A 9,155-nucleotide genomic window follows, 5' to 3' on the forward strand; every position below is an offset into this window, starting at 1 on the left:
CAGAGAGACACAGAGAGACACAGAGAGACACAGACACAGAGACAGAGAGACAGAGAGACAGAGAGACAGAGAGACAGAGAGACAGAGAGACAGAGAGACAGAGAGAGACATCCTTTACAGACAGGTACAGAGGATTGTAAGATATGGCAGACAGGTCTGAAATGACCCCTTGAGTGTCACAGTAACAGGGTATGGGCATCACTCATTCTCTGCCAGATCCAGCTAACTTAGGTTCTCCTACCAGAGGGTAAACAGTAGAGCCCAGGATCTGCTGCCTGCAGAAACAGGCTTGCTGACCTGCAATTTTCTTTCCTGATTTGATGGAGGCCAAATATTTAACATTAGTGCTTACAATAGGTATAGTGGTTAAGGAGTTCTGGCTCTGAAGTCACTGCTTGCCTTTGAATCCTGGCTCTGCCCTTACTAGACAAACTATCCAACCTCTTTGTGCCTTAGTTTCCTCATATACAAAATGGAAGGAATGAGTATAGATCTCTCATGGAATCATTAATGAGTTTTAAATGAGATAATATATATACAGTGCATGAGAGAGTGCTTGCATATAAAAATTCCTTAGAAACACGCATTATTACTAACATTTGAGTTGGCTTATGGATATAACTATAATCCAGACAGTATGTTAAATGCATACATCTTCACATTTATGCTGTGATCTCTGTAATATTAATATGTCCTTTCTATAGACAAAGAAACAGATATAGAAAATGACTCTGCCAAAGGCACCCAGCTGATTTGTCCAGGAACTCTTTCAAGTGAGAAATATTTTTTCCCTCATCTGGGTCCCTGCCACACTGTGTAACATCTCCATGATAATGCTTACTGAACTGTACTGTAATGAACTTTGTTTTCTCCTTTCCATTAGACCAGTAGTTGACAAACTACAGCCTTTGGACCAAACTTGATTCTTAAAGAAAAATTGGAACACAGCCGTGGCCATTTAAAGCTACAATGGCAGAGCCGAATAATTGCAACAAACCATATGGCTCACGAAGCTAAAAATACTATCTGACCCTTTAGAGAAAAAGTCTGCCAACCCCTGCATTAGACTTTGAGAATAAAAACACAAAAAAAATAGCCAGGCATGGTGGCAAGCACCTGTAATCCCAGCTACTTGGGAGGCTGAGGCAGGAGAATCACTTGAACCCTGGAGGCAGAGGTTGCAGTGAGCCGAGATCATGCCATTGCACTCCAGCCTGGGCAACAAGAGTGAGACCCTGTCGCAAAAATAAATAACTAAATAAATAAATCCCAAGTAAAGAAATGAGTGAAAATGTGGCAGACTTGAATGGCTGCCACTTCTCAAGGAACAACTGCCTCAGGGGCCCAGGTATCAGGCTTTTGAGCTCCATCCAGATTCTTAGAAGCCCCTCAGCTCTATGATGCTGCCAATTGTGTAGGGGTCCCCACAGGTGACTCTGAAACAGAAGTAGTATCAGCTCTCCACATTATCACCCCAGCACCTCTCACAGCCTCCTAAAAGAGAGGACCATCATCTTCTTATAAGAAAACCCCTCTTAAATCCTCACTTGTGAAATGGAAAAGTTACTAGAGATGGTTCAGAGGGCCTTTCCCACCTCCTTTTTTGCCCGCTGTTTGCTGACCCCAGCCTTGTTGCTATGCCTTTCCTTGGAATCTCCAATGCATTGAATCAGAATTTGCCTTTCTGCCTGAGGCAGGATGTCCCATGACCACTTTAGCCTCTTGTTGGAAAACAATGCAGAAAATAGCTACCATTAATGGAGCTCCTGCTGTGTGCCAGGGACTGTGCCATGTACTTTGCTCTGAGAAGCAAGGTAGGCTTTATCATCTCCATGTACAGATGAGGAAACTGAGCCTCTTGGGGGTGTAGACACCTGCCCAAGGTCACACAGCATGTTAAATTCTGGAGGTGAGATGGAAACCCATTATTTCCTCTTTTCTCATGTCTCTGACCTGCTTCACCAGGGACCCATAACCAGTCACTGGAACCGTGTTGGAACTCGATTTTTTGATCTTTCAATCAAAGTATTTTAACTGTATCCACCTGATCTGGCTGGGTTCATGACAAATAGGGTGTCACTTATTTGAAATGCATTAGCTGTTTACTTGCCCTGCATCCAGCTGTATGCTGGATACTACGCACAGGGTAGACCAAGCAGTTTTACCTCTCAGGGACCTCACAGTCTAATAACAGGAAGTAACAAGCACTATCCCTAAGCCAGTGAATGAAGGGGCTCCCAGTGGGCGGGGCTATGAGTGGGCAGGGCTGAGTGGGCGGGGCTCAAGACTCCAGGCTCCACCCACCCCTCCAAGTTAGCTATCCATCATCTCTCCCCATACACTGAGTGAGGTTCCATACAGGAATCCCTTTGAACAAAAATTTCCTTTGCTAACTAAGTCTGAAAAACTTTCACACTAAGGGATGAACAAAGCAGGAAGAACAGTGCTGATGCCATCACCATCTGAAAAATAGGCTTTTTCAAGAAATCATGTTCTCTCAGAAGTTCAGAGAACAACTCCTAAATACATTCCTGTAGCATTTTTCATCTCAGAGGACAATTAACCTTTGCAATTAGCTTCATCAACAGGAACTTAATAGCAAATATTTGGTTGCTTAGCAACAAGGAAGCAGCCGCCAGTGGGACTGCAGTATCTTTGCGACTCAAGTCTCCTGGGGTTGCAGGCTGAGGAAATGCTGAGTTGGATTTCCAGATTCTGCAAAGCTCTTTGACCAAATGTCCTCTCCTCTGAAGGCCCTGTCAGTGACCAAAGGGGCGAGTGACCCTGACCAGTGGGGACCCAGCCCTCAGCAGTGACTGGAAGGAGAGTGCCAGCATCTGAGCACCCTCATAAGCCTCAGAACAGCCTGAGGGTACCCAGGCCAGGAGGTGACACTCTGCTTCACCCTGTAGAGATGTGTGGCCTGGGAAAGCCAGGGCCTGCAGAATACCTACTGCTGGGTAACTTTCTTTTCTTTCTCATTTCCACAGGGCCCTGCTTATCCCCATTTGAAATGGGAAAAAGCCTCTGATTAAACCGCTTGCCCAAGTCTCCTGGCAGTAAGTGGTGGAGCAGGATTTCGTCCCAGCCTCATGCTCTTTCCACATCCCCATAGTGGCCCCGGGCTGTGCTCCTTCCCTGGACCTGAGCTTCATTATTGGACCAGATGACCCTCTCGGATCCATCCCAGCCCGGCACGTCTAGATCCTGTGTCCCAACGCAGGCTTCTGAGATGTTCACTTGAATCTCTCACCATGGACATTACCCAAACATTACCTAATGTTTCCAGAAAGAAGAATCCTATTTCTTTCTGTGTTTTAGATTCCAAACCAAAAAGGGACATGATTGTGTGGTGAAAATAACAAGGGACTTCAAATCAGAAAACCCAGGCTCAGATCCCGGCTCTAATATTTACCAGTCATGTCATTTTAGGGTTACAACCTTTCCAAATACCTTTCCCCTAATCTGTAAAGTGGAGATCGTAATAACTACCTCAGCAGGATGCTATGAAGACCAAGTGAGAAGCCTGGCATCTGGCAGGTACTCAAGAAACAAAAACACAAACCCACAAAACAAAAACCACAAGACACTTCGTGCCTCTGTCCTCCTAGTTTCTATGGAGAGGTATAAGACTTTGTCTCTACCTCATTTCATTTACAAGGACTTCCCACTAAAAAGTGAACCAGAGATGCTCTAGACAAAGTTAATTGCCAGAGACCTCTCAGTATATGTATGACTAAACCCAAACAAGTAACTTGAGGAAAATGTTCTCTTTTTCAATGAAATAAAAGTACTTCCCATTCAGAGAGATCTGGTTTGAATTGTGACTATCTCATAGCAGCTCTGTGACTTCGGCAAACACTCCGTAGCCACCATGACATCCTCGGTTTTAACACATGCAGGAAAGCGATGTTTCCCTAATAAGGTTCTGGCAAGAATTAAATTTAAAAACTTACATGAAAGAGCCCATTCCAGTGCCTGGCTCTAGCTCACATAAATTACTCAGGCCATATTTGTTATGTCTGAATCCGTTTGACGAACACTTCCATTACCAGTTTCTGTTGTGACTGTCCTTTGAAATTCCTATCAGTTTATTTTTACCTAATTACTCATATCTACAGTGTTTCAGTCATCAGCTTTAGGAAAGAGCACATCCGCTTCTATTTTCAAACAAATACACACAAAAAAACGTAATTGCAGCCCCAATTTCTTTGGCATGCTGAAAGTGCTGCTTATGTGTAAAATGGCAGCTTAAATTCCCAAAAAGCTCTTTGGAACTTTGAGGCTGCCTTCCATCCCCAGAGCTCCTGCACAAAAATCTTTTCATCCTGCCCAAGCATCAGCCGCCCTCTTTGAAATCCATGCCACAAAAGTCTGCAGAACAAACATCAAGTTAGAGTTACCGTATTACCTGGTAATTCCACTCCTGTATAGACAGATCTATATCCAAGAGAATGGAAAACATCTGCACAAAAACTTGTACATGAATGTTCATAGCAGCATTCTTCACTATAGCCAAACAATGGAAGCAATCCAAATGTCCATCAGCGGATGAATGGATAAACAAAATGTGGCATGTTCATATTACTCGTTCCCTGTTAACACTGTAGCAAATTACCAGAAACATAGTGGCTTAAACAACTCACATTTACTCTCTTACAGTTCTGAAGGTCGAAGTCCTTCATTGGTTTCATTGGCTCGAGTCAAGGTGTCAGCAGGGCTTAGTTCCTTCTGGAGGCTTAGAGGGGAGATTCTGTTTCCTTGCCATTTTCAGCTTCTAGTAACTGTCTGCATTTCTTGGCTGGTACCTCTTCCTTCATCTTTGAAGCACATCAGTCCAATTTTGTTTCTATCATCACATTGCCTTCTCCTCTTCTGTAGTCAAATTATCTTCTGCCTTTTTCTTATGCTTGTGATTATATTAGGGCCCACCTGAGTACTCCAGACAAATCTACCCATCTCGAAATTCTTACCTGATCACATATGCAAGGTTAGGTTCCTTTTGCCTTATAAGGTAACAGTCGCAGCTTCCATGGATAAGGATGTGGATATCTTTGGGGGCCGTTAGTCAGCCTATAGTGTACAGTGGAATATTACTAAGCCATGAAAAGGAATGACATGCTGATATATGCTACAACTTGGATAAACCTTGAAACATCATGCAGAGTGAAAGAAGTGACACAAAAGACCACACAATGAATGATTCCATTTATATGAAATGTCCAGAATAAGCAAATCCATACAGACAGAAAGTAGATTGGTGATTGCCAGGGAGTAGGGAAGGGAAGAAGAGGGAATGACTGCTAATGTGTACAGGCTTCTTTTGGGGGTGATGAAATGTTCTAAAATTATATAACAGTGATAGTTGCACAGCTTTATGAATATACTAAAAATCACTGAGTTATACATTTTAAAAGGATGAATTTGTGATATGTAAATTACATCTCAGTAAAAAACAAATTAGAAAAAGCTCATGTGTTAACATTACATATAAATGATAAAAGTGGAAATGTTCCTTTTTAATCAAATTATGATTTGAAGTCATTTAATTTAAACAAAGTGCTTTCAGCCAAACTGTTCAACCACACTGTGTACCTTGTGGTGGTAGAGTGGGCCTAGGAGTCAGGAGGCCTGAGTTCAAGTGCTGGCTCTACCCCCTACTGTGTCACTGTGTTGCCCTCTCTGAGCCTCAGTTTTCTCACCTACAAAATGGGTAAAATAAAAGTACTGACCTCTCAGAGTTGCAAAGATTCAGCGAAATAGTCACAGAAAGCTTGTCATGGAGTAAGTGCTCAATCAGTGCAGGCAGTTGCTTTGATTTTCTCATCCCCTGATGCTGATCAACCCTAAAGGGACCCCATCCATTCTAAGGGTGACCCACTATTCTAATTTAAGTTTCAGATTGTCTGAGGGGAATTAGAGGGAAAGTATCAGGAAGTGTAGTAAATGTACCAGGCACTGTGTGAAAGGATGTACAGACTCCAGAGTGAAGAAGTGAGTGGGGAGAGGGAAGGAAAGAGAAAAAAAGGAAAGACAGGGGCAAGGAAGGACTTCATAGAGGAAGTCTAGATCTAACGCCAGGCACACTTGTATGTGGACTGAGAGTGTGTGTGTGTGTGTGTGTGTGTGTGTGTGTGTGTACACGTGCATGTTTGTAGGGCAGGCAGTAGTTGACAAACAGGACAGAAGACAGATAGGATAGTGGGCATGAACGAACAGAAAGCATCTGAGGCATGAGTAAGGCTCAGAGACATCATACAGCCTGGATCTTTCAGGAAGCATGAGTAGTTCCTACAGGTAGAAGTTGTGCTAAAACAGGCAACCAAAGTACTTTAAACAGGGAGACAGAGAGTAATCTATTAGATTTGCCTTTTACAAAGCTCTCTGGCTTTAATGGTATAGCTTTAAAAAAGGTGTGGGAGCAGATGTGAAGGAACGCTAGGTGTGGTTGATTAATGCCAATTGTGACTATTACAAGGCCCAGCTGGCTTGAGGTGGAGAATGCTATGACTGTTTTGATATATTTTGTGTTAGAGCAGAGATTGCTGTAAATAAGATGATAATGGCCCCTAAACATAATATAAAAGGTTTGGATTGATGAGTTATTTTTTATTAAAGGGTAGGTGTGGCAGAGAAAAAACAACTGTGGTTATTAAAAAAAAAAAAAAAAAAAAAAAAAAAAGGCTGGAAGGGACAGTTAGGAGACTGTGGCAATGGTCCAGTCATTGGTTGATTAGGACCTTAACCAGGGTAGAGGCGAGAGAGAGAGAGTCTATTCCTGTTCCCACTGGACACCAAATGAACATCTATGTGTAGAGACACACAGGCAAACACACACCACTTTAAAGGCACTGGCATTCTGCAACCACAGGAGTGGACCTAGTGGGGGATGTGATGGTTAGTTCTGTGTCAGCTTGGCTAGGTTGTATCACCCAGTCATTTCATCAAACACTAAATTAGATGTTGCTGTGAAGGAATTTTGTGGCTATGGTTAGCATCTAAAATCAGTTGGCTTTGAGTAAAGGGGTCTTTGACAATATGGGTGGGCCTCATCTAATCAGTTGGGAGGCCTTATGAGCAAAAACAGGTTTACTAGAGAAGAAATTGGTTGTTTCTCTGAGAAATCTTGATACAGAAGGTGTGACCCACTCTTTCTTCACAAGGTCTCCTGTGGGCCAAGGAAGCCACATACTATCAAGAGTCCTGCTTTGAAGTTGGCTGTGGCTTGTGATAGACCCAGGCAAGAAATTATTGTCATTCAAAGATCTCTGGTTGAGGGAAGGAGGCATGAGACACGGGCCTCTTTATTTCCTCCACACCATCTGCCTCACTACCACCACTGCCTTTGGCTCAGCCCATCGAAGGGAGGTACACTGGCCATTCCAAGTCAGGAGGAGGAGGAGGAGGTACAACTCAGCATCGCTAGGCTTGCACCTGTTCCTCCTGACCTTCTGCCACCTCTTCTTTACCCAGTTTCTCTCGTCTCCTGTACTCTGGCCATGTGCCTGTGCAGAGGGCAAGCAGTCGGTTCCAAGGATGGAGTCTCTTTCCTGGCCCCCATGCTGGAGTTTCTGCTTTCCTTCCCTGTCCAGTGTTCCAGAGGAGCTGGAACTACCATCCAGCATTATTTTTCCTCAACCTCCCCTTTTCTAGCCTCCAGCAGTCATGCCATGGTTGCCAGAGTCTGTGACTGGGGTCCTGCTGCCTCCTCCCAGGCACCACTAACCCTGGACTGCCCACCCATCTACAGCCCACCCCATTTCTCGTCACTTGGCTTGCTTGTGAGTTCATCTAGTCTCAGACCCTAGCCTTCCAACCACTCAGCCTGGCCTGTCCCATCCTGACTGAGCCCTGGGCTGGGACCCTTGAAGGCATAGCTGCTACCAGCCCCAGCTGTAGTGAGCACAGTCAGCACAGAAGAGACTCATTGGTTGTCCCAGGAGCTCCACACATTGGGTTGGGGGTCAGGAAGCCCAGGCACTCTTGATTTGAGAGAGCAGTCGCCCCACGACAGTGAGGTGGTAAAGTCATTCTCCAAGCCCAGCTCCGTCGTTGGCCGTCTGGCTCTGCAGGCTCTGCAGCAGCACATGGGAGGGGGTTGCAGACCAAGGGAAAGGGGCTGCAGCAGCTGCAGGGTAGAGCTGGAGTGACTACTGCTGTGACCATGGCCACCCTATTACCTGTCCCCTCTACAGCATGGCATTTCAGGGCCAAAGGAAGCCTTCATACCAGATGCTTATGGCTGAATGTAGAGATGTGGGCAAAATCAAGCTGTATTAGTCTGTTCTCACGCTGCTAATAAAGATGTACCTAACACTGGGTAACATATAAAGGAAAGAGGTTTAATTGACTTACAGTTCAGCATGGCTGGGGAGGTCTCAGTAAACTTACAATCATGGTGGAAGGAGAAGCAAACACATCCCTCTTCACAGGGCAGCAGCAAGGAGAAGTGCAGAGCAAAAGGGGGAAAAGCCTTTTATAAAACCATCAGATCTCATGAGAAGTCACCCTCTATCACGAGAACAGCAGCATGGGGGCAACCGCCCCCACGATCCAATTACCTCTCACCAGGTGCCTCCCATGACACGTGGAGATTTATGGCAACTGCAAGATGAGATTTGGGTGGGGAGATGGCCAAACCATATCACAGACCATCAGCAGTCCTTGGTCAATAATTAAAACGGAAAATACTCAAAGCTGTTTTGACCAACCCAAACCCTGCCTACCATTCCCCTTCCCTAGGTTCTAATTAATTTCTCTGAGATGAACCCTGAGAATAAGTATTTTTGTTAAAGTGCTTTTTAACAAAAATTACTCCTCAGGTGATTATAATGGGTAGCCTGGGCTGAGAACTTCTGCTTTAGAACTTTGCAATTGGGCCAACAACATTGATATCCCCTGAGAGCTTGTTAGAAATGCAGAATCTGAGGCCCCATCCCAGACCTATTGACTCTGAATCAGTTTCGTAAGATCCCCAGGTGATTCACATGCATGTTTAAGTTTGGAAAGCACCGTGGGAAATAAAGGCAACAATCTCTTCACTCAAGGGGAGCTACTTTCATTCTCCTTTTGGCTCCCACTTCGTGACTGCAGCTCTGCATTTATGTGACAGTACCCAGAATGAGGGGTCAAAATGAGCAAATATTATGAGCACT

The 9,155-nt window shown here is 44.5% G+C and overlaps 1 long non-coding RNA gene across 2 annotated transcripts in view; it reads right to left on the reverse strand.

Annotated features, from left to right (window-relative positions):
- The window catches only part of LOC129007699 (uncharacterized), a 67,354-nt gene extending 58,916 nt beyond the window's left edge, over positions 1-8,438 (reverse strand). The window contains exon 1 of one of the 2 annotated variants that reach the window (XR_008492384.2): positions 8,392-8,438. This is a non-coding gene — a long non-coding RNA (uncharacterized LOC129007699). Of the gene's footprint in view, positions 1-8,355 lie in introns of both variants that reach the window. The other variant, XR_008492383.2, reaches the window with a different exon arrangement.
- Positions 8,439-9,155: the final 717 nt, after the last annotated feature.

The sequence above is a fragment of the Pongo pygmaeus genome, chromosome 9 (genome assembly GCF_028885625.2).
Source record: "Pongo pygmaeus isolate AG05252 chromosome 9, NHGRI_mPonPyg2-v2.0_pri, whole genome shotgun sequence".
Classification (NCBI taxonomy): Eukaryota; Metazoa; Chordata; class Mammalia; order Primates; family Hominidae; genus Pongo; species Pongo pygmaeus.